Below are 24,602 nucleotides of genomic sequence, written 5' to 3'. Positions count from 1 at the left end.
TTCAAAAACTATTTAGCTGTCTGAGGCCTTAACTGGAAAATGGGAGTCCTGAGTTCCTAATCTTTTCTTAGTTTAATTGGTTTCAAACCCACAGCATGCACTTCAGTGAAGAGTGATGAGGTCACAGAGTACCTGAACCTGAAATCCACCTTTCTCTCACCTGGGGAGAGCTGGGTGATCATGGAGGGAGCTCACCACTACTTATAAAGGAATGTTTGCTTCAATGTTGTCAGTCAAAGTTTGATTTCTATGCTAGATTTACCCCATAAATCTTTTAGTTAATCAGTTAATGTAGCTGTGCATAAACATAATTGTTCTCTAAATGTTTCTGAGATATTAGTTTTTTAAACAGTAAGAACGACATGGAAAGTACCTGTCTTGTAATAAAAGTTACATTTATTTCCATCTATGTTGGAATTTTATTGGTTATTGTGCTGTTCCTGATTTAAGATGAATACCATCTGTAGTTCACTTAATATTTTATAGGTTTTTATTACAATCCTTCTTTTATTTTTTTTATCATACTTAAATTCATAGCTACAGTCTCTAAAATTTCTCTTCGTGTCAAAGATCACATTATAAAAAAAAAGACATACTTTCATGATGAAAATTAGTTTACATTTCGCCTTCAATGGGATTTTTATATCAATCATTTCTATTATTACAAAATTGGCTTTTTCTCATTTTTTTCTCGCTCTTGTTTTCTGCTAGTATATATGACAGTGCCATATGTGTTGATCATAATATTAGAAATATCACTGCACTGATATTACACAAGTTTGGCTACTTGTAATCCATTGGGACATTAAGTCTAAATCTTGGCCTGATGCAGTTCTTGCACTGCTAGCAACTAACCAGGCTAAACCTAGTCGCAGTGAGCCTTGCAGTTTCACAGAGTCACAGAATCAATCAGGCTGGAAAAGACTTTTGAGATCATCGAGTCCAACCTATGACCTAACACCACCTTGGCAACCAGACCATGGCACTGAGTGCCACATCCAGGCTTTCCTTAAAGTAAAAGGAAATTGTAAGGATTGTTTACATTCCTGATGTGTACTGTTTAGTTCTGATGTTTACTATTGTGTGATGACTGAAAGAGTTTCAGAAGTGGGAACTGGAACCCAGAAAAGGAATAATTCCTTAGTGGGATTAGTGGTAAGTCAGGCCACAGTGAGAATTTGGGAACATACTGGCTTTGTTGTCCTTCCAAATGAGTATCATGTAAAAATACTATGTAGTCCATACATTGCCTGCATTTTGAAAGGAGTGATAACTAGTTGTTAATGGCTTCTTCTTTGAAATTGAAAGAACAAATTGTAGTTTTGTATGAAATATTTTTTTTTCTTAAATGTACCAACAATAGTTTAAAATTTCTTAGTGGGATCTATGCATGCTACCTGCAGTTAGTGATTTTACAGAGTGACTTAAATATGAGAATATAGGCATAAGACCTGCAGTTACTTTCTCACTTTTGCAAAGCCAAAATAACTCTAGAAATCATAGTAAAAAAAGATTATGGATGTAATAAATCAGAACATTAATACTGGTTACATTAAACACAATTGGAAACAAATTATTTTGGCATAATTATCAATATATCAAAACTGTTTAGTCTCTATTTTGACATTTTCTGTTTATGTTTCATTAGTCAGCAAAGCCAAGTACCAGGAACCTTCCAGTAGATCTCAAGGAATATCCATTAAAGATACAAAAATAGCACCTGAAAAATGAAAACCAGACTTTTATGGAAAAAGGTAACCCAAGATAACATATAGGTAGTGACTTAAGGCAATATAAATAAATTCTGAGATTAAGTGCTGTGGAATTAATATTATTCAGTCTTGTGCTTGTCAGAACTACTCTCTATCTTATACAAATATCCAGCCACTTGGGATGATAGAATAAGGTAGAACTGTGAATTTTCTTTAGGATAATGTTAACTGCAGTTTAATGAACCTGTACAAGAAATAGCGTTTAAATACATGGATAATCTCTTTTAATGCTAAGCTTTTAATACAGAATATTTTTTCTCTAGATGCTGCACAGCTGGATCTCTACAGATCTAAGAAATAATATATATAAGCTCTGTTCTGCAGATATACAGTAATGAAAAGAATATACGTAGTACCACTGCCACTGTAGTACAACTTCAAATACCAGAAGTATCTGATGCTGTTAGAAGGTAAAGAAGATAAACTTCATGTTTCATAAATACATTTTAAAATAGTTTAGTGATTCTTAATTTTCCTAAATTTCCATTTATCTTGAAGTACTTATTTTTCCTCCTTCCAAGATTTAATGTGTTTTTAGAATGTAAAGAAAAAACATTCTTCGCTGTTATCTGTAAGGATTGAAAGGTATGATAGACTGCTAAAGTCTGCTGAAACTGTTCCATTGCTGGGGAACATGGAAATGCTGGTATGAAAATTTAACACAAATCACTTGGCTGATTAACACCAGAGGATCAGCTAACTACACACTGGAAGAGACGATAAGGTTCCCATAATCTACACTGGAAAGTTGCAAAATCACAGCAACTTTCCCAGCAACTTTCCAATAATCTACATTGGAACATTGCTGGGAAAGTTGCTGTGATTTTGCTCCTCACTGGGGAAAAGTCAGACCAATTTCTTGGATCTTCTTTGCTCAAGCAGCCTGGTAGGCTGACTGGGTAATGTGGGGGAATATGCTGAGTCTTTACCAGAGGGATTTATGTTTCCACTACTTCTTTAAACTCTTGATAAAATAGTGGAAACAAACTAGGGCCACTCACCCATGAACTTATACAGCTTGTTTTTGGATTGATTTGACTTTTGAATGTTAATGTCATAGTAGAGAAAAAGCAGAATTGTATATACCAGACTGATACTCAAAAGTGAGCCTGAGAGAATACTCAGGTTTTCTTTTGCTTCCTTTCTGGCAGACTTAGAATGTGTTGTGTTGAATTTCTTGTGTCACGCTGAATGGATGTATATACATTTTTAATAGAAATTGAATCCTGTCAGTTAAAAAAAGCTGAGTTGATTCTATCTATCCTGGCAAATCAGAAATTATATTAGTGATCATTAAGAGCAAATAATTTTCCTCAAAAAAACTTTAATAAACAAGAACGTGTACAGTTTAAAAAAACAATAGAGAAGACCACATATGAAAACTGATTGCATCTACTGTTAGCTCATGATCATTATGTTGTCATTAAATCATTAATTCATTAAATTGATTTATTGCATTAATTTTTTCTTATATTTAGTTTAATTAATAGGGCTTTTATATGCATGGATATTCTAACATCTTAAGCATTTTTGTAATAGTTACAACAAAGAAACAGCTATTTTATAATTTTATAGCACTATATCTGTGTTGTTTAAAGCATAAAAGAATAGCTATTTTATTTTATATTAAAGATGTCCTTAGTGTAACTATATTCGATAAGCTGTCCAAACATGTAAGTCAGAGTAGTAGATACTTTAAAAATAGGGGGGAAAATGGAAAATGTACAAATCAGGATACAATAGTATTTTGTTTTATCTTTATTTATATTTGGAAGAGACTGAGACAAAAGATGGCTTTTATGTTTCTTTTTTTTTTTACAAAAGCATCTAATTAGATATGCTACTGTCTTGCAGTTTCAGCCCAGATGAGAGAGATTGCTGAAGGGCAATGAACTGTCTTCATCTCGGAAATTTCTCACTCAATTCAACTGTCAGCTCAAACCTGTTTTGACAGTGAAATCTTTATTTTTGTTTTTTAAAGGGGACTCAAAGCTTGTGAAAGGTGCCAGACTGACAGTACAGAAAGGTGAAGTCCTCTGTTTGTTCACAGAAGAGATGCTGCTCATCAAGTAACATCAGCAGTTAAGATTTTACTAGAAAGTTCACAAAAGCTTTGGCATTAAAGTACAGTTGCTTCACAATTGATTTTGCAGGTCATAATTAAAAAAAAAAACATAACAAAGTCTATCAGATTTTATAACGTAGTTTCTTTTATTTCCTTTATTCTTTTGTGTGTATGAAGCTGTTTTCAACCAGTTTACATTTGACTACAGATTGTGTAATGTCAGTTGAGATGATGTGCTGCCATTTTATATCCATGCTGGTTCTTTTTGAGATGATCTTTACCAGAGTAACTTATTGCCAGATAATTGCAAACTGGACAGCATTATGTTACACTTGATGGTAAAGCAGAAAAAGATGGAACATGAAAGGAGAGGAAGAATAAGAAAGAAGGAAAGTATAGAAAACTTAAAATTCAGTAAAGCATGAGATAGGCAGATGCAGAATATAGAAAATGGAAATAGAGCTGGAGAATTCAGAAATGGAAACAAAGACACTAGAAAAAAACCCAGGGATATGTAAAATAAAGAATGGAGATTGTTAAGTATGAATATGAGGGCACAATAAATATTTGTGTAAAAATGTCCTCATTTTTGGAGTATGCTTGTTATACAAAATTATGATGCTTATTTTTCTTTATTACAACCATGGGACTACATCAATATTTTTCTTTTCTTGGAGAACCAATATGCATTAGATCAATCTTTCAGAAAACTATTTTGCATTGCTAGAATGTTATATCTTTACTTTTAATGATATTTTTCTTGGAATGCATAAATGTATTGAGTAGTTTCTAAATATTTATTTTATTAATTTAATTAATAAGATTCTTGTACTTTTCTCTAAATATTGCAGCATTTTTCTCAAACAAAGCTTTCTAGTTAATTTTTATTTCTTTGCCTGTTATCCCTTTTTACACAATGTGTTTGGTGAACATTTGTGTGTAAACCCTTTTTATCAAATCCAACACATTTGCATTTGACTTTGAAAAGTAAAACTTCTGTATTTTCATAGATAAGGGTTTATTACGCTATTTGAAGCACTTGGACAGTGGATCAAAGACTACTACTTATTGTCCTCTGTTAGTCAAAATGCAGTTGCAATGTCTGCCTTTAAAGGATATGAACTGAATGTGGCCCAGCATATTTAGCTTATGTGTCAGGAGCAGAGCAGGAAAGAACTACTGATTTTGTTAAAACCTAAAAAAAATGCAGAGAATGTGTTGTCTATGTTTTCATTGGTGAAGATGCTTGTTTAAATTAATTTAAATTTTTAAAAAATATTGAAAATTACATTATAATACTTTGCTTCTTTAATATAAACATTTTCTCAATAATCTTATAAGATAAATGTTAATGTTTAGTTATGTTAGAGATAAGGTTATAATAGTTTTAGTCTTGTAATTGTGATACTTTTGTTCCTTATGCTTGTTCTAATTCACTTTCATACACCAACAGTAATTTTGATTTGGCTAAATTATTTATAAGATCTGAATGTCTTTATGAATATGAAATTAGCATAATTCATTATTTTTCTACTTTAAGCCAGACCCTCCAGCTCTTATTTAAGTAAAAACCTTGCTGAAGTGTATACTGATGCCTGAAGCAGAGTTTTGACTTGAAAAAGGCCTTCAGATCAGATCTTTTTTTTTAATAATACATATGTAAATAATATTTCATAGGTATTTTGATTCGTAAGTTAAAGAATCAGTATTTAATTCTTTGTATATTACCACTGAATATAATTTAAAATTTAGGAAAAAAATGAAGATTAATTTAGTAGTAAAAGTTAGAATGAAACAAGAGTGAGGAAAGTGTTAATGACTAGTACAGAAAGTCTGCAAGGAAGAACTAAATTGGTTTTTATGTATGTAGGTTCCACCTGAGAATGTGCAAGTAGAAATTGCAGCACATACCAGCAGTACTGTGTCTGATTTAGATTTCCTTGTTTTTTAAATGTGTTTGCCTATTTTAAATGCAAGCTGGATTTTTCATGCAGAATGTGAAGCATTTTTCATTTGATTCTGAACATGAAACCATTTAATGTAATTTTTGATTAAGCTGTGGAATGGTGAGGTTTTTTGCTTAGTTCTGATGCGGCTGAAATTCCAATGAACCATTTGCTTAGGATATTGGTATGATTAAATGATGATGGGAGTCCTGTAAGATTCAGTAATCAATTTTTTTTCGTTATTACAGGAGTAACTCATGAAATGCCAACATCATTAAATCAGTTTCAACTGAAAATTTAAATCCATTTGACTCAACTAGTGTATACAACCAACACTCCTTTTTTTCCTTTTGCAACCAAGAAACAAAATGCAGTACAACCACACAGATTTTTTTGTGAACACTTATGGAAGCAATTGAAATAAGTCTGTTTATGTATGTCTTTTTATCGGAATATATTTATTTTCATTCTACCTTAAATAATAATTTGTCTTTTGCAAAATTGAATTAGAATTGAGTCATTCTTTAACAGTGTTGGAAGAGAAAAATCACCTCTTAGGGGTCATATGATGAATTCCCTAGTACAAAATTTGGCTTCACTAAAAATAGTGTGTGCTTTATAATTAACTTTAGTAAATTTAATAAAATTGTACCACATATGTTTTATGAGATAAAGATGAATCTGAAAAGCATAGCTGCTATGTCAGAATTTCTCTGTCATTAATCATTTGTCTCTGTGTTATTTATGCTTAAAAGAATGCCTACACTGATTCTATGTACACTTCAGTCAATGAACTGAGAAAGAGAAGCAGGTCTAATTTTAAAGACAGCACTGTCATTGTTTTGACTATGTGAACATGAATATACCTATAGCAAATGAATGTTGAGACTGAAACCTGGGAAGACCTGTGCTAGCTACTTCATGCTGAGGCAATTTATTAGTTTACTCAACGATTCGAAAAAATTCTTCAGGATTCACAAAGAAGATTTATGATCATAATTATAGCATGTGCTTTTTAAGCATGGTGTTTTCAGTCACATTTTTAGTCCCAGCATGGTCACTTAAGCCTTCTGTAGAATGCATGTGGAAAATAGGGAATCTCAGACTGGGATCCACAAAAACCTGAATTCCAGGTGTGCATCATCTGAACTGTTAAGGGCAAGATGGGTGTTACAAGTCCTAGCCCTTAGTATGAATGGATTTAAACTCAGGCTTTATTACATTATCCTAAGACAACGAGTTATGGGAGATGGTTATAAGTCTTTTCCATTTGCTTTTAACCGAAATGTTCTCATTGTATGATTAAGTAAATGTCCACTGCAGCAGGAAATACAACATAATGGTCCTTCAGGCTGGGAACTCACTACTGGATACCAAGACAGTCTTCTATTTGATATCTCTTTTTCTGTAGTCCACCTTGCCTACCACTATTGCTACAAGCTCAACTCGCTGGGATTGCATTTTCTGTCATGGGGAAAGGCAAAGCCACTTATGCTGTCTCCTTGTACTTAGGAGATAGATTCCAGCAAAACTCAGGTCTTGATCTCAAACTTGAATCCAAAGATAGAATTTGGCACTCTGTATTTGTGTGCTATAAGTGTGCATATTCATGCACAAATGCAGATATAACCATACATATTTATAGCAAAAATTTCAGATATGATTCAGCATATTCAGACATACACTACTGGCAGTTTGGTTGGTGTATTTCTGTAACTTTTGCTAAAAGTGGTAGGAATGGCATAGAAATAATTAAAACCTTTTAAAAATGTATGAGTTACTTGAAAGAATTTGTGATTGCAGCAGTTGCATATGTGAAAGTAAATATTATTTATTCATGCATTTTCAATGGGTAAAATTCCAAGTGAAACCAATGTTGAAAATGCTGATAATGGGATTTCAATTAAATATTCAGTGGATTAACTGCTATACGATTTTTGGCATAGGTTGAAGGGGATACTCTGTCTCTGAGGATATTCAGGAAAAGTTTTAATTAAACCCACAGTTACTGCTTTCTGAACAGAAGAATTCTGGGTAGCAGGCTAAAAGAAGTACTGCAAATCTGGGGTAAGTAAGTGCATATTTAAATGTAAGCATAAGTTCATCTGGAAAAAAGTAGCACAGAAAGTGCTATTACATATCCAGCATAAATAAACCTGGACTATTGTCATGAGCATATTCTTCGTATGTAACATCTTTGGGGGTGAAGTTCTTTCTTACTTTGTAGCCTGTGTAAGGAGGTACTTATGAGCATATACTTCCTATGTAACATCTTTGGGGTGAAGTTCTTTCTTACTTTGTAGCCTGTGTAAGGAGGTACTGATATATTTGGAACTTTAAATCTCCAAACCTGTGCATCTGTAGGAAAGCCTGCAAGACATGCCTCTATAAAGGTTTTGAAAATGGTATATGGTGATAAATACAATGTCATACTCATGAACAGTAATATGCAGAGCAATAAGTAGGTTTAGTGGTAATATTTTATGAGAAAAATGGAGAAAATGTAACGTGACTAAAAATCACACTTTTCTAATGGAGAGTGTGAGTTCCAATTGACCATTTCTTCAATCAGGAACTGGGTCATTTTGAATTCAAACCTTTTTATACCCCTATGAATTTTTCCAATAATTTGATTTTCCTTTCTCAATCAGAACATAAATTAAATTAAAAATACTGAAATTAATATTGAGACAAAAATTCTTTTCCTAGTTATATCTAGAAATTGGAAGCTAAAATAACGATATGTTAAGGGAACTGTTGTATTTTTAGAATGACTTTGAAAAGATGGTGTCCTTTAATTCTGTTTTTACCATCCCTGTCTGAACTCAGGGATGGATTTTCTCATTTTGCCTTGTAGGAAGTAGATAATGTGTGTGGGAGGAGGCCCTTAGTGAGAGCTTCTGTTGTTGATTTATGAGCAATAATCAAATGTGGGCCATTTTTATAGTTGTACTATCTTTGCATTACCAATTAAGATGATGACATAATTTATTCTCACTTTTAGCAGGTAATAAGCAAACATGACCTGGTAAAATAAGGAACTCTATTGATGAAGACTATGGTAGGTCAGCTTTGCTAGTATGTGTCAGACCCATTTCCAACAAGGCTTCCTCTGTTTTTTAGTGAAAGGTCAAGGAGCACACCATTTCTTGTGGGAACCTCCACTATCTGTGTCAGGGAGTTGCCATCAATGCTTTCCAGGTTCCTTCCATCCTGTTTGTGCTTAGCAGTGCTGCTTCTCCAGCCGTGCCGGGGTGGTTGAAGTCCCCCCAAGAACCGAGCCTGCGGCTGTGGGGCTGCTCTGAGCCGCCTGTACGAGGCCTCGTCCACTCCCTCCTCCTGACCAGGAGCCTGCAGCAGCCACCCTCACCAGTGGCACTCTTGCTACTCTGCCCTTTTACCCTAACTCATAAGCTCTCAATCTGCTCATTCATCCACCCCAAGACAGAGCATGATACATTCCAAGTGTTTTCTCACATAGAGGGCAGCTCCACCATTGTGCTTTCCCAAACAGCTTGCAGCTGTTCACGACAACATTCCAATCATGTGAGCTGTCCCACGATGTCTCTAAAACTGCAATCAGATCAAAGCCCTGTGACTGCACACAAATCTCTAGTTCCTCCTGTTTGTTCTCCATACAGTGTGCATTTGTGTACACAGGCTTTATAGGAGTATTTGATTGTGTCAATATCACAGTGAGGGTACAAAGGGATGGCCCACAGTCCATTCTTCTTGTTTTGCCTCTGGGTACTTGTGCTTGCTGGAGGTGTCCCTTTAAGCTTCATTTTGCTACTTTGGTGGTTGCAATAGTTCTCCCCTTCACATACCTCATGTCTGTCAAGCCTGGCTATGTCCCTCTCCCCCTTCAAATCTAGTTAAAACTCTCTCAATGAGCCCTGCTACATCCAGACTAAGATCTTGTTTCCCTTTGAGACACATGGACCCCGTGCGTTGCCATCAGGCTCAGTGTCATATATACCGACCCATAATCAAACCCCCAAGATTCTGCTAATAACATCAGTCTCAAAGCCAGGTATTGCTCTGCTTGATTTTCCTATTTCTTGCCCCATCATTCCCTGCAGCTGGCAGGAGTGAAGAGAACACAGCCTGTGCTCCAGATCCCAAGGCCCTGAGGTCCCTCCTGACCATCTGCAGCCTGATTAGGACTTCATCAGTACCCAGTGGGAAAACCAGTAGTAGGTGATAATGACAGGCTGAGACATTTTTGTCTATATTCAGGGCATGCAGGTGCCAAACAAAGGAAGTTCATTGCAGTCTGTGATCTTTTAGGAAGAGGGTGAATGTTACCAAAGGAGCACACACTGCCTACCAAATGCCAGGTTTGATTTTGCAGAACATTGAAACCCAAATTGTTTTTATTGTGATCTTTAACTGCAAAGTGAATGGTCAGCATCTGCTTATCATCCAGGGGGCAAAAGTTAACCTAAGCAGTTGGCATATAACACTTGCTCCATTTGCTCAAGTGATTTTAACTCTTTGTCTTCCAGGTCATACACTCAGGTTCTCAGCATCCTGCTGCATTAATATTGGACATTGTCCTTGCTTATCTATTAAAATGCTATTAATTGTTAATGAGAACAGAGATCTGAATATATGGACCTTTAACATATGCAATGATAGGGTTTGACTTGCTGGACTTCAGTCTTGCCTGGCTTGTGGTCATAATGCTCTTGCACATCAGCCACCTGAATCAGATCAAATGGGGTCATTTTTTGTTTATGATTCCCTGCTCCACCTCAAGGTTTTATGGTGGATCTGGCATCACGTGCCAGGGAATTTGAAAGAAATAAGGAATAGCTTTCCCCCTACTTCATTATCACAGGGGACACTTCCTATTCTGTGATAGGATTTCATAAATCCTGTATTTCTATCCTGTTCTTCAAGGAATATGATTAGTTTTCTAATCTGTACAATGCTCTGTAAGCACTGAAGCTCTCTTAAGAGTATTTTCTACCTTTTTTTTCCCATTACAAGAATAGTGAAAGATACAGCTTAGTATAGAGTGAACATGTGAAAACCTGTGCAAAATAAAACACTTATGGTTAGTAAGAAAAGCCACATAAATGTTCTGAAGAAACACTTTAAGCTCTATCAAGTACAAAAGTCTAAAATATTTTGGATAAAACACTTCAGACATGTTCTATCAAGAAGTTGGACTGTGTTTTTCTCTTATCTTCAGTGAAGTAATTTGCTTCCTATTAATAACTTGCACCCGTGCAAGCAGATTTTCATCTTCATTCATTGGATGTACAATATCACTTGGGCAGAGGCTGTCCCACGACCATGTTGCTCAACCATCAGAACACATTTTCAGACAAACCAAGAAAATGGAGTGCACCTGCTTGGTGTTCTGACACTAATGAGCAGACTGTAAACTGTATTTGAGAAAGTCATATTAACAAACCACCACCTGCTAAAACATCACCGTAAGATAAACTACCTTGGATAATTCAGTTTAATTATAAATCTGATTAATTTCATCCACACAGGTGCACTCAGTTTAATCAGTACACAAAGAACACAGTTTACACTTTGGTGAACACTGGCCCTTTCGATAACTAAATCATTCTACTTTCTGGTATGGCATCTAAAGTTTGGTCAACTTTAAGTAAGCTGAACAATTGAGAAACATATTTTTGTATACTTCTTGAGCCACAGATTTTTTTAATAAAATGTGTTCATAATTAAAAATTTCATTTAATATAGCAAACAAGTCAATGTGTATCTGCATATATAAATTAATTTCTAGTTGACTTGAATATAAAGATAAAAGTTCAGTAAAACCTTGAATGAATTATTTTTTCTTTTCTGTTAATATTATGGGTTATGGGACTTTAAATGAGGTCAAAAATCGTTCTAGCATAAACAGTACATATCTTTCATGTCTGTTGAAATACCTTCTTGGGGGTTTGCTAATTAACCATCCCAAGGGCTTAGGGTGAACAGCCTATAGTTCCTTGAGTCCTCCTCGATGTCCTTTTTGAAGTATAAATGTAGCTCAAGACACTGGTTCAGGCTGTTACATATTAATGTAATTAGTCAAAGTTCTAGCAGTGTAATTTTAATTATTTTCATGTAAGGAAGTAACACAATGGGTGGTAAAACTTGTAGACTGATTAAATGATAAAGAGAAATGTTTTAGGTTCTACTTCAGTTTATAACTCCTTTCATAGAGAAATGTGTAGCACCATATGTTCAATTTAAGTTCTGGTATAGAAGTAGTAGATTTTATTCAAAACATTCAAAACATAAAACAAAGAATACATTGGGCATTTCATACATGAGTGCTCCTACAAGTTTTTGGGTTTTTTTTTGGTTTTTTTTTTTTGTACAATAATAATTAGTGCAGACAGGTCAACAGGGTCCTTTATTCCTCCTTCATTTACAGATGAGTATTTTTGAAAAAGTATCCAATATTCAGTTCTAAGATAACAGGTAGAAGGTTATATTGAGACTATTCAAATCATTGAGGGTTTTAAAATTACCAGCTTGAAAGAAGTTTGCGTTGTCTGTTCTAGGAAGGGCTGGATACTATATTCTTGGTCACAATATTTGTATTAGACGCACCCCTAACCGTAGGGAGGCTTATACAATCAAAAGTCTATGGTGCTTTTTTTCAGATGCAGTTCATACTGATTTCACAAATTAAGTAAGTTAATAGCAGTGTAGGGTATTTTGCTGATTTAAATTGGTTACGCTAAACTGCTTTTCAGTATTAAAAAATAACTAAAAGTCACAGTTTCATATGATTTTTCAGACTGACAAAAATATCTTATTTAGACCCCATCAAAAAAGTGATTTGTTTTGAATGCCCTTTCAGGTTTAATGTAGGTTATCATCCTAATTATTGATAATTATTTAAGTAAGTCAGACAGGTATTTGGATGCAACAGATACTGAAAAAACAGCTAAGTGATCAGTGAAGCTCATGAAAGGTCTGATTACACTGACATTTCCGCTGACTTTTTTATATTTTGAAAGTTTGAGTTAGCTCTGATGTTATTTAAATACTGTCTAATTTTATAGCCACTTCTGTGGTACAGAAAAAAACCCTATTAAAGTCAAATATTCAATATTTGAATATTTCAGTATTATACCTTTTTTCTTCTTTCTGCTTATTACATGAAGAAATGTACTGCACTTCTACTTTCATTGCCACTTCTTTCTGGATAGTGTAAGTCAGTTTAATTACAGGAGTGTACATTTGCTATGATGCAATGTAGCTGTGAAATGTGCTGGGTGCAAAAGGAATGGTTCTAGTCTTTTCTAAGAGGTTTTGTTATGCAGACAAATCAAGAGAAGCCTGGGTGCAAAAGGAATGGTTCTAGTCTTTTCTAAGAGATTTTGTTATGCAGACAAATCAACAGAAGCCTGGGATACCAAGACTGATTAATAATTCCAAATCTATATTAAGGAATTGGGCAACTTTTTGTAAGACACAATTAATGAAGAATTAATCTTAGTACAAATGTGGGTTTTATCTAAAGGGGCTCTTAATGAGATCAGAATCAGACACAGTGTTGCTTTTCGCAATATCGATGTCCTTTATATGCATTCTATTTTCTTTTTCAAACACAAAAATCACTAGTGAAAGGTTTAATGTCATCCAGAAAAATTAATTTTTGGATGGTGCATCTATTATTTTCATAGCAGAAACCATATTTCTGTTGTGAACACCTTAGTAAAAGACATAAGGAGATAAATCTCTCTTGGGATTGATTGAATCTGGCAAACTTCCACGTGTCTCCTTTGTGTATAGAAGGAGCTGGGCCAAGTAGCTTAGTCTAAGTTTCATAAGGCCCAGTTTAGACAGTACTGTTACTTCACTTCTAAAGGGTGAAATTGGAAAGAACATGAGTATGGAGCATTAGTTCTTTCATAACTGTGAATTACACACATTTGCTATATAATGTAGAACAGCTCTGTATTTCCATTTTAAGAATGGGTTGAGATAGCTACATACAGAATCACTTTTTATTTTGGATAGCTGCAGCAGATTATATGAATTATCTTTCATAGTACTAAATGTGGCAGAACTTCATGTTTTTATTTAATAATTTGTGACATCTGCATGCATTTACTTGTTGAAAGATTTTGGATTAATTTTTTTACAGTGCTTAAAAAACATTTTGATTCTACAGATTCTGGAGCTACTGTGTTTTTATGCACAGGGTATGGCTTACTCTTCTCAACATTTCCATTGGGTCTGATCCAATTCTATCACCCTAACTAGTACTAGTGATATTTAAGACCCTTGTTTAACAGTGCAAAACTTGTGCTTGACTCTGTGGTGCTGGACTTTAAATAAATATATTTGAAGTAAATTTCTAAATCGTAGTCTGATTTATATAGGTTTCCAAGTACCTACAGCCACACCACACTACATTTATATCAGTCTTTTAATATTTTGCATATATTTGTAATTCATACTGTAGCAGTGGATGCTGCTAGTTCTTTTCTTCTATGTGCAAATTTATAATAATTTATGATCTTTTATTGGTAAAAATGCTAATGAAGCAGTGAAATGAAGTACAAAAATAAGGATTGATATAGAAAATATTAGTAATTTTACAGCACTTTGTAAATATAAGGCAAATTTCCAGTGAAAATATCTCCTTATTTGAAATTTTGAACCCTTAATTCAATCTCAAATTTATTTACACCACGTGTAAGTATACAGATTCTGTACACAGGTGTTTTGCAGAAAACAAAACTCTTTTTCTGTAAAAAGAAACCTTTTTTTTGTTTTGTTTTAAAACTGTTCTGTAACTTTTAATGATAGAAAAATCTAGACTGTTGTATATTTTTCCACTGGAAACTATAACTTGTAACATTTACTGATTTTTATAACATTCATATATTTATTTATAAAGTCAAAAGCTTATAATTTCCTTTTAAATAAAATATATTTTATTTCTTTTGAGAGATAACTTGCTTATAATTTAACTTGATAGTTTTTTTAATTTAGCTAACCCCTTCTGTGTGATTTTTCCAACATTGGGTTTAACTTTATTATCTAGTTGGCGTGATGACCTTTTACTGCTTTTTTCCTTTGCTCATTCTTAGGAATTACTATTTTACTATTTTTGCTACTTTCAGGGCTTTTAAGAACTTTGCCAAGGAGGACTCTAGCTAATATCTATTTATGAGGAAATAGAGACATATGATACATATGTTAACGTGTATACTACACTACATAGGGGTTAATGGGTAGATCTCATGGAAATAGGTCATATGTATGAGTAAAATATGTATAAGATACATGTTTGCTGCTGTTGATAAAAATCTTATCCCTTCTCCAGCATGTGCTTTCAGGCTCATTCCACATTATTCCTCATGAAGTTCTGCTTTATTTAGTGTCTAGAGTTCAACGAAATGTTGTGAATCTTTGCAAAAAAAGCCATTACTACTTCTGAGCTGGTACTTCTATCATTTTTCTGTACTTCTCAATAGTATTTTTAGCTACTTGACATAGCTCCTTTGTACATCTCATTCATTTCTGAGTGTTGGCAACCTGTGATGGGGAGTTCTGTTACTGCACTGTCCCTTTGCCATCATCTCCTCCAAAGTCTGAACAGATCCTCAGTTCAATAGCACATGTACATTCTTGATTTCCATCATTGCTAGTGACCACTTGCAAGATTTTAATGCAACCTTGTGTCATGAATTGTTTCTGAGTACATTATTGCCCTGACTTCTGTGTTGTATCTGCCAGTTATGTGACTTCATCTAGAACAACTGAATCAGGGCTGTGATGAATCTCAAGATGCCTGAAGATATCTCAGTTTACATATGTTGAAATTAAAATTGTTCTGAAAGACAAACTTCTAGGAATCTGACATTTTGGTTTATAATCTAAATGAACTCTTTAGCATCTTCTAGATGGCTTTTTGTTTGCTCTCTCTTACAGGGACTTTGAATATACTGATGGACTTTTCTAATTTATAAACTGTTTGCCATGAGTGAAACAATTTCTGCCTCTAAGTCACATAATGACTGGAGACACTGAACTTGAGGCCTGACTCCTGCAAAGGTTTTTGAGCCTGATTTTAAGTGGTCTTACAGAAAGTAATAGATGTGTACGTATTAAAATGTATGTGTATGAAACTAATATGTGCGTGTATTTACAGGACCAGGCTACAATTGTCAAAAGAATTGTTTGGGACTTAGTTTTTCTATGAGACTGTCACATGGGATGTAAGAATAGTAATTAATATTTTATTACTGTCTTTTAATTTTTCCATTTCAGGATCTTAGTATTGCAGACTGAGGCACAATTTGCAATAAAATGCATATTTACACAAATAAATAAATAAAATAAAATACATATTTATACAAGGGGCTGTCTTCTACATAAACTATTAAAATAGTGCTTTGTAAAGAAACAAGCAATAATTTATCCGTCTGTATTTCACAATTCAAAATGGAAACCCCTAATGGGTGGTTATATGATATTTATTCTTTACTGGCACATGTATACATGCCTCCTATTAAGCTTTGGTGGATTTGGAAAGAAGAGATTTAATTATTTATTGGCTGCTGAATATCGTATTTTTCCTTTACATGTTGGTGATGATTAATTCTTTTTGTAATTTTCTGATGAATTATTTCTGTTTCTGCCTAATCAGCAGGCATACTGTGAAATATAATTGCACTTGAAAGAAAATTACAGTCTCATGAGATGAATAAGTTTGATGATTAAATTACGTAGAACAAAGCAATAACATTCACATACCCAACCAAGATAACATACTCATCCTTTGTTGTGCATTGATGACCTACATAAAAGCAGAGAGTATTTTTAGAAAAAGTATTTCAAGTCAGCCTATATGAAATTAAATTTGAAAAATCCTAAATAAGATGTAGTCTTACACTAAATACAAAATTTTCACCTTTTAAAATAAAAAATATTGGTCCTGGTCTAGGTTCAACATAATGCAAATTGCTGAGGTTGGAAAAAGCTCTTAAAATTGATCAAACCCCATATTTACTATAAAATTAATTACTGCACTTGATGACAAAGTGATTTACAGGCTGCTGTTCATATCAGCAGGAGGCAGACTTGGTTGGAAGGGACCTTAAAGAGTTCCAACTGCCCCTTCACCACAGGTAGGCATGCTGTAATATTTACAAAATTCCCACATTTTTAAGACAAGTAAGGCTTTGCTTTATGCCTAATAGGTTTTTGAGTACAAGTAGAGCAAACAGCTATCTAGGTACATATTGTGAAATGCCATTATTAAAAGATGTAAAATTAAGTTTTGCTGGATTTTGTGGAGCTCATTTTAAAAGGTAAACTTCAGCTTTCATGTGAATGAGACCTTAAATTGATTTTGCAGGTTTTCCAATGAATCTGAGCTCTTCAGAGTGCTAATTCTGAGTTACCCCTTCTATTTGACAAGTTGCACTATAGACTGAGTGCAAAATATTGCAAATTGAGCCACAAATCACAAAAAAAAAAAAAAAAGAGAAGAAAATTAGCCTTTGGCATGCATGCCATCTGATATTTCATGAGAAATTTCGCAAAAAATGCTTATAGTATAGATTGTCACCAAGATTGAAGTACATGGTAGCAAATCCCTCTGGTCCACATAGTCATTTTTACCTCAGTGCAGTGATTGCTAGAATCTTGGTAGAATAATTTCAGAGAAAAACTGGTCCTTCTAAAATAAATAACCTATTAGAACAACCCTCTGTAATTTTCAAAATGGAATTTGGCGTTGGAACTTTCTATGACTGGTGATCTTTGATGCTGTGTCTCAGAAGAGGTTTTGTATGATATTTCTGAGGAATGCTGGGGGATGTGAAGGAAAAAAAGTCCTCAATAAATGGATAGAATTAATGCTGAGTGCAGTTCAGCTTTGCTTAAAAGAATGATTCAGTAGTCATATTTTAATACAGAATCAAATGAAGATAGCTAGAGGATAACCAAATGTAAAAGTCACTGAAGGCAGTAGGATGTTGTCAGGAGATGCCAAGTGGTAGGTGGAATATAGATGCCTTGTTGTGAATATACACACTGCTTGGGTTACTTGTCCAGAAAGAGATAATTAGAATTTCTGATATAAAGTGCCAAAGAACTGTAAATTGATTTTTGTAAAAGATTGGAATGTTTCAGAAATTATTTAATTCCAAACACTTTATTCTGATTTTTCTCTTTTGGTTTGGTTTGTTTTATATTTGTTTGTTTTTCTTCCTGGGCCTCCTCTTCTAATGCAAGAGGATTGTCCTGCTAACTATTTTTTCCCAGAAAAAAACACAGGTGGACAGTGGTGCTGAGGGAAATGGCATGTAGGATTTGAAAAATATACTTTATTATATGTTTCATATATTTATTATATACATATAATGTATATTATATAATATATATAGTTATATACTATATATAATATATTTATTATATATTATATACTATATATTATTATATGCTTATATTATTAAATATTATATATTTATTATATACATATAATGAATATGCAAAAAGACCTTTGAAAGGACCTTGACCATTGTAAAAAACATGAACTATTGAAAGCAGAATAAGTCTTAAAAGGAAAGGCAGCAGATAGGCATAAGGAGCTTTCTGTGCGTGCAGAATGTGAACACAGCTGAAGTCATATCTCTTCAAGGAACCTTCTTAATAGAAGAGCCATAATTTTGCAAGAGTTGTGTCTGTTTCTATTCATACTTATGAATACCCAGATAAACAAAATCAAAGTCTAGTGTCTGCTTAAGGTTATCAGTGTTTGAAAGCTCTCTTTTGGTGTCCACAGGGATGAAATGGAATCTTCCTGAAGTAGAAATTCTAGTGGTAAGAGGGCTTGTTTTGTTAGTGAGAGGGCAGAAATATTTGCAACAGGGATTCTGGTTTTGGTAGGCTACTGGAGAGTGAGCACTCTGGTGACAGCTGGGCTGGAATTCCTCTCATCTAGTACTAAACCTCTCCATCTAAGGCAGTAGAAATAAAGTAATGGACAATAAAGCTAAACCACTTGATCTGTGAGCACCTATCTCTTCATGTAACTAAATATGAAGACTGCATGGGGCTAGAACAGCAAAGAGTGATATTATTTGTTGATTGATCAACAACCATCCTATTGGTACTTGATTCAATCATCTAGCAAGATGGTTGTGATTAAGACACTGTTGCTTGGGAAGACAGTAAGACAGACTCATGCCATTAAGATCAACAACTGCTGAAGATGTTGTAAAGCAAGGTATTAAGTTATTTTTGGAAGCATATTAAAAAAACATGATTAAAAAAACCCCAAAAGAATTAGTGCTCTTTTAATAACTAATTTTTTTCTTATTTTCATAAATTCTAGCAGTTTCTATGGACAGGACTATTTATCATCTTGGTGTGGCATTTATTTTCCTCAGTTTTTTAAGTTTGCTGATTTTTTTTCTATAGATTTTTAATTAAGAATGGTTCTGGTCTAGCCCTTGTTGCTATGATGGATCAGCTGGCAGGAAGATGAAAGAAGAGTATTTCTGAGAATAGAGTTAGACTGGCTTGTCCGTGTGATGTCCTGAATCTTGTTAATCTTGTTAATTATAAGGAATTTTAGATTTTGTCTTATTACACTTCACAAATTTGTATTTTTACCCACAGTGTCTAAGTGTCTAACTTTAGCATTAACTTTGAAGTGAATAGGTGTCAAACTCATTACTTTCACTGGATTCTTCTTGTAAGATAAATTTAGTTCAAGACCAGAAATCTCAGCCCTATCATCACAACTTTATTCAAAGATCAAATCAATAGGTAATTTGCATTTTGTATTCAGTATCAGAGGAAATTATTCTTTGAGCTTGTATTCAATTAGAGAAAGATAGTGACCTTAACTGTAGTGGACATTCTTCATTCCCAGAACTACCAGTTTTCTGTATTTCAGTGTTGCAACTACAAGGTCTTTCTTCAGAGGTAAGTTTTAGCAAAAATCCTGGTTTTGTATTTCAAGAATATGAGTGCCTCTGAGGATCCTTACTGCTATACTTTCTTAATGTTTCCCGTTTTGATTCTGAATCTTTGGATTGTAATTAAGGCAGTGGTTTTTAATGTAGCCTCATCTTCCCTCTTTATATTAATTGTATTTGAAATGTTTTCGTGTGTTTATTGTTGAAGCCAAGAATGGGTTAGAACTGAACCAGAAGTCTCACTTTGAGGGTCCAGTGCATTGTAGAGACTAGGAATGAAAGAGATGTGTCTGGTTGACTGAAAGCATTAATAGGAAACTATCAGCCCTCAGGGGCTGGAGATATTTTGAAGTAGAAACGTGAAAGAAAAGATTTGAGGTAATTGTTTTCTCTATTCTCACAAAATTCAGTGAGAAAGTTTCTTATTTAACAGCTTGCCAATGACACAAAACATATTGGACAGCAATTTCATATGAACTTGGAGGCCTATCAACAAAAGGTAGGGATAGAAAACTGGAACATTTTTCACATTACAAGTGATAAATGGATGTATTCCTCAGCGCCTCAAGAAGGTCACATTTTAATAAGATTAAATTAGTGAAGGGAGACAATAAGAAAATTATTATTGGTTACAAAAGTAACCAATTGCCTAGTTAAAGGGAAGCTATTGCTATACAGAAAAAATAGGGAAATGAGAGATATTTTCATTTATTACACCGAATTCAATAAATGGTAAAATAATCTCAAGAATGGTAAAACCAGTAAAGTGTAACATAAAAGAAGTCTTGCTCAGTGATGTGTATTTTGTTTTAACTCAGTTCAAATATGGCCTACTTTGTGACTGATAACCCTGTCAGTGTGAGATTAGGGACAGATATATCATTGCACAGTTATAACAAGATGTCTTGCTCAGTCATAGGCAAAACAAACAGTATAGATTAGGGCTGACCAAAATGCTGCTGAATAAAAAAAAGACAAAACCACAACAACCGCCAAACCTGTCAGAGTCTTGAACAATTTTTTTGTTATTCTGGAAAATCATAAAGTGCGAGAGTAACCGATTTACTGCCAATTTTTACTTGAACCTCTGAGAAAAGGCTTTTTGCCTGACTTGTACTCCACTGAATGTATACAGTAGTAACAATCATTCTGTCTCACTCATATCTATAAGGCTTAATTCAGACTTCAGAGTCATCAATCCCAAGTATTTTTCAAAGAACATGAGATATTAGCACTGAAATTTGATAGAGAAAATCAGTGCCGAAATATCACAAATATACAGCTTTCTGTCATGGAAAAGGCAGTAATAAGAAAGCTCTGTTGACTATAAGAATGTTTGGCTAAATTACTTTAACACCTGGTCTACAATTCCTCACTACATTGCACAAACAAAAAAGGCCTTCGCTTAAAGCTCTTCTGCATCATTCTCTTAGCAAGTGTGCAGAAGAGATTTTCTGTGTTTGATTCTATTGCTTGCTACTGTGGCTGGATGTAGATACATCTCCATTGAACTTTTAGGGCGCCATTATTACTATGAGTAGTTACATGTCCAAATTTATGTTTCACCATTTGAAGTTGAAAGATGTGTATGATTTCAGGAAAAGAGAACTCTTTATCCTTTATATTAATAGTGTTGATATTTATAATTTATGTTAATCTACTCTCAAAAGTAATGATCTTTTAGGTAATCTACATGACTGTTTGCTTTCCCTTTAATTATGGGAACTTTTGGAAATCAAGCCGTTCTTCCATCTTGAAGGAAGCATAGGCTTTTTTATTAGACTGCTCTTCTCATTTTTAGTTTTATTTTGTGTTGTGAAACGAAGGGAGACTTTTAACCAGGCTGCCAAGACAGATGCCATGTGGGGAACTGAAAAGTAATCTCAGTTTATACCTGTCATGTAATTTTTTAATGTTCTTGCCCTGTAAGGATGGCTGGTGGAAAAATTCATCATATAAAAGAATGCAACTCAGAAATTCATGGTTATAATTTAGTTTACAAGGGCAGGAAATCATGAGACATATTTCTTATTTCTAAATTCAAATTAATAGACATGCCTTCCTAAATTATGTTTTTCAATTCCAAAAGCAAAATCAATATGCTTAAAATTATATGAAATATATTTTATCCCTTGCATAGTGGCTCAGGCTTTTACTCTTCCCTTTTAAACATCCTGTCAGTAAATCATGCTGGGCATATTGAAAGTGATTTACATTAAACAATAATGATGGAAATATATACACCAGGAAAATGCAATTATCTACACAAAACAACCCAAACCAATTTCATAACAATTATGATTGTTAGCCTCATTTTCTATGGAAACAAAGTATATGGGATTGTATTGTCTCCATGTCTGTCCCTTTGCCTCTGCTTCCTTACTCAATGGCTAATTCCTAGCAAATGGTACGTATGGTTCAGAGACAATAAATTCCTACAAATTTTGGTGGTCAAAGAGAAAACCTCTCTGTGAGACCCTAATACTGACTGAAAGAATGCAGCAGGGTCATAGATTTATTTGACATAACAGAGAAATATTGCAAATCCCATACTGAGAAACCTTCATTTGGCCTTTATTCTTTCATTATGTGTCAACATATTAATGCCCCTATTAAATTTTGTCTTTGACATAGATTCTTTGTTATATAATAAGTTCATGCCTTGGATTTTTTTGTACTTCCACTGAATAGCCAGTTGGTTATGAGGCTGAGCTCATTGCAGACCAGGGCTTGAGAGCTTTAGTGCTTGCAGGAAATTTTTTTCTCCCATGCAAAGCTATGGTACAAAACAGTACAGCCTCACTGTGGCAATTACTTTGTGGGTAGACCTTCAACCTACAGTGAAGGTCCAGCCTTTGTAGGTTCCTGTTGACAGTCATAATGATTGTCCTCATTTTGTACTCCCGCGAGGGTGATGTAGAGCTGGAACACCCTTTGCACGAGGAAAAGCTGAGAGTAGGGGTGAGTCAGCCTGGACAAGAGGAGGCTCTGGGGAGAGTTTGTATCACCCTTCTAGTACCTAAAGGAGATCTATAAGAAAAAAGGGGACAGAGTTTTTTGCAGGGTCTGTTGTGACAGGACAAGGGGTAATACTTTAAATTGGAGGATGGTCGATTAGATTAGATGCAAGAAAGAGGATTTTTGCATGAAGGTAATGAGACACTGGCACAGGGGACCCAGAGAGGTGGTAGATGCCTCATCTCTGGAAACATTCCAGATGAGGTTGGACAGGGCTCTTAGCCAACAGAAGAAGATGTCCCTGCCAATTGCAGGCACCTTGGACTAGATATCCTTTAAAGACTCCTTCCAACCCAAGCTATTCTATGGTCTATGATTCTATGGTTCTATTCTATTCTATGATTGCATGGTTTGTGCTTTTCCCCTCGCTAGTGTATTTCATGCCAAGATATAATGGCTTCTAGCTTTAATCCTGGGCTTCCTATGCACTACAGTAGTTTGGCAGGAGCATTAATTGAACCAGAGCTTTTGAATTGTGCTGAACAAGTCTTGGTGGTTTCAGTAAAATTAGTCACCATAGCTGATAGCAGAGTCACAAGGCTTCCAGCTGAATCCTAAGTCTCTGAAGAATACTTGGGCATTAACTACCTTCTATATGCCCTAATTTGTTTACTAATTCAAGGGGCCATCCTAGCCTCTTTCCTCTTGTGATATATGCTTATGCTGCATTTGTCTATTTGATATTGTTTAAACAATAAATAAGCAAGAAATAAACTGTATTTCTACCACCAGAAACACCAGGGACATTCATAGTAAAAATAAAGGGGAACTGATCATACAAAATGTTGCATCGAACAAACTGTTGTTATCCTTTTTCAGTTAAAGAGTAGAGCTCACTTCAGCTATATACTCAAAAAAAACAAAAGATATTGCCATCATAATTTAATTGTGATGTTATTTATATTTTGGGACTGCCTGGAAGCCTCCATCAGTGTCAGTGTGCCATTATGCTGTGGGAAAAACAAAGCAAAGGCACAGTCCTTATTCCAGAGAGCTAATGATTTGCAAAACTGCAGAATACCAGGACATTTTTATGTGTGCTTGTGTCTGAATTAATATTATCTAACCTCTAATGTTTCTTTTTCCACTTTAGGGGTTGTATCATCCATTGCTATTTTAGCAGGGTGTAGAACATTGATATGATACGTTTGCCATTATTGAGATAAAGAATGAAATTATTGGAAACACTTTTGCAATCAATAACTTTATTTTGTCAAAACTTGGCAGACAATGCTCCTTTTCTTCTTTTTCTCTCTGATGACTGGATGTGATGACTAAAGCTATTATAATCCATAGGTAAACAGAGGGGAGGAAATTATAAAAATAGTGCATTTGTGACTGGAGAGCTTAAAACCAGTAGCCATTAAAAAAATCATTAATTCACTTTACAAGAAAAACATGCATGTGTCATTCTGTTAGGAAAGATACTTTTATTGTTCTCACTAAAGTAATAATTCATGGTAAAAAACTGTTATGAAAATACAGCGCTGCACAGGGGAAAAAGAAAATAATTGCTAAGTCTGATGACTAAAGAGAAAAAAATATATTGGCATCACCCAAAATCCTTCTTGGGTGTTGAGGAAGAACTGGAAGAAGTAGGAGCTCAGCCCACGTGTAAGATATGTTCCTGGGGTTCCTTCCTGGCTCACCTTGCTCAGGCTGTATTCTATTCTCATTCTATTCTATTCTCATCTTTAGCTCAGCTGGCAGTTCACTCCTGAGCAGCTCCTGTTGAAGATGTTTTTGTTCTGGCAGAGTGTCTCAGCTTCTGCCTCTTGTTGGTTCGTTGTCTATTCACAGGAGGTGGAGAGGGAAAAAAGGGATGTAGAAGGGCAGGATATAAAAACCAGAGAACTTTGGAAATTCTCAT

The sequence above is a fragment of the Pyrgilauda ruficollis genome, unplaced genomic scaffold, assembly GCF_017590135.1.
Source record: "Pyrgilauda ruficollis isolate IOZ18807 unplaced genomic scaffold, ASM1759013v1 scaffold42, whole genome shotgun sequence".
In the NCBI taxonomy this organism is placed as follows: domain Eukaryota; kingdom Metazoa; phylum Chordata; class Aves; order Passeriformes; family Passeridae; genus Pyrgilauda; species Pyrgilauda ruficollis.
Note: the sequence above shows the minus strand (reverse complement) of the source record.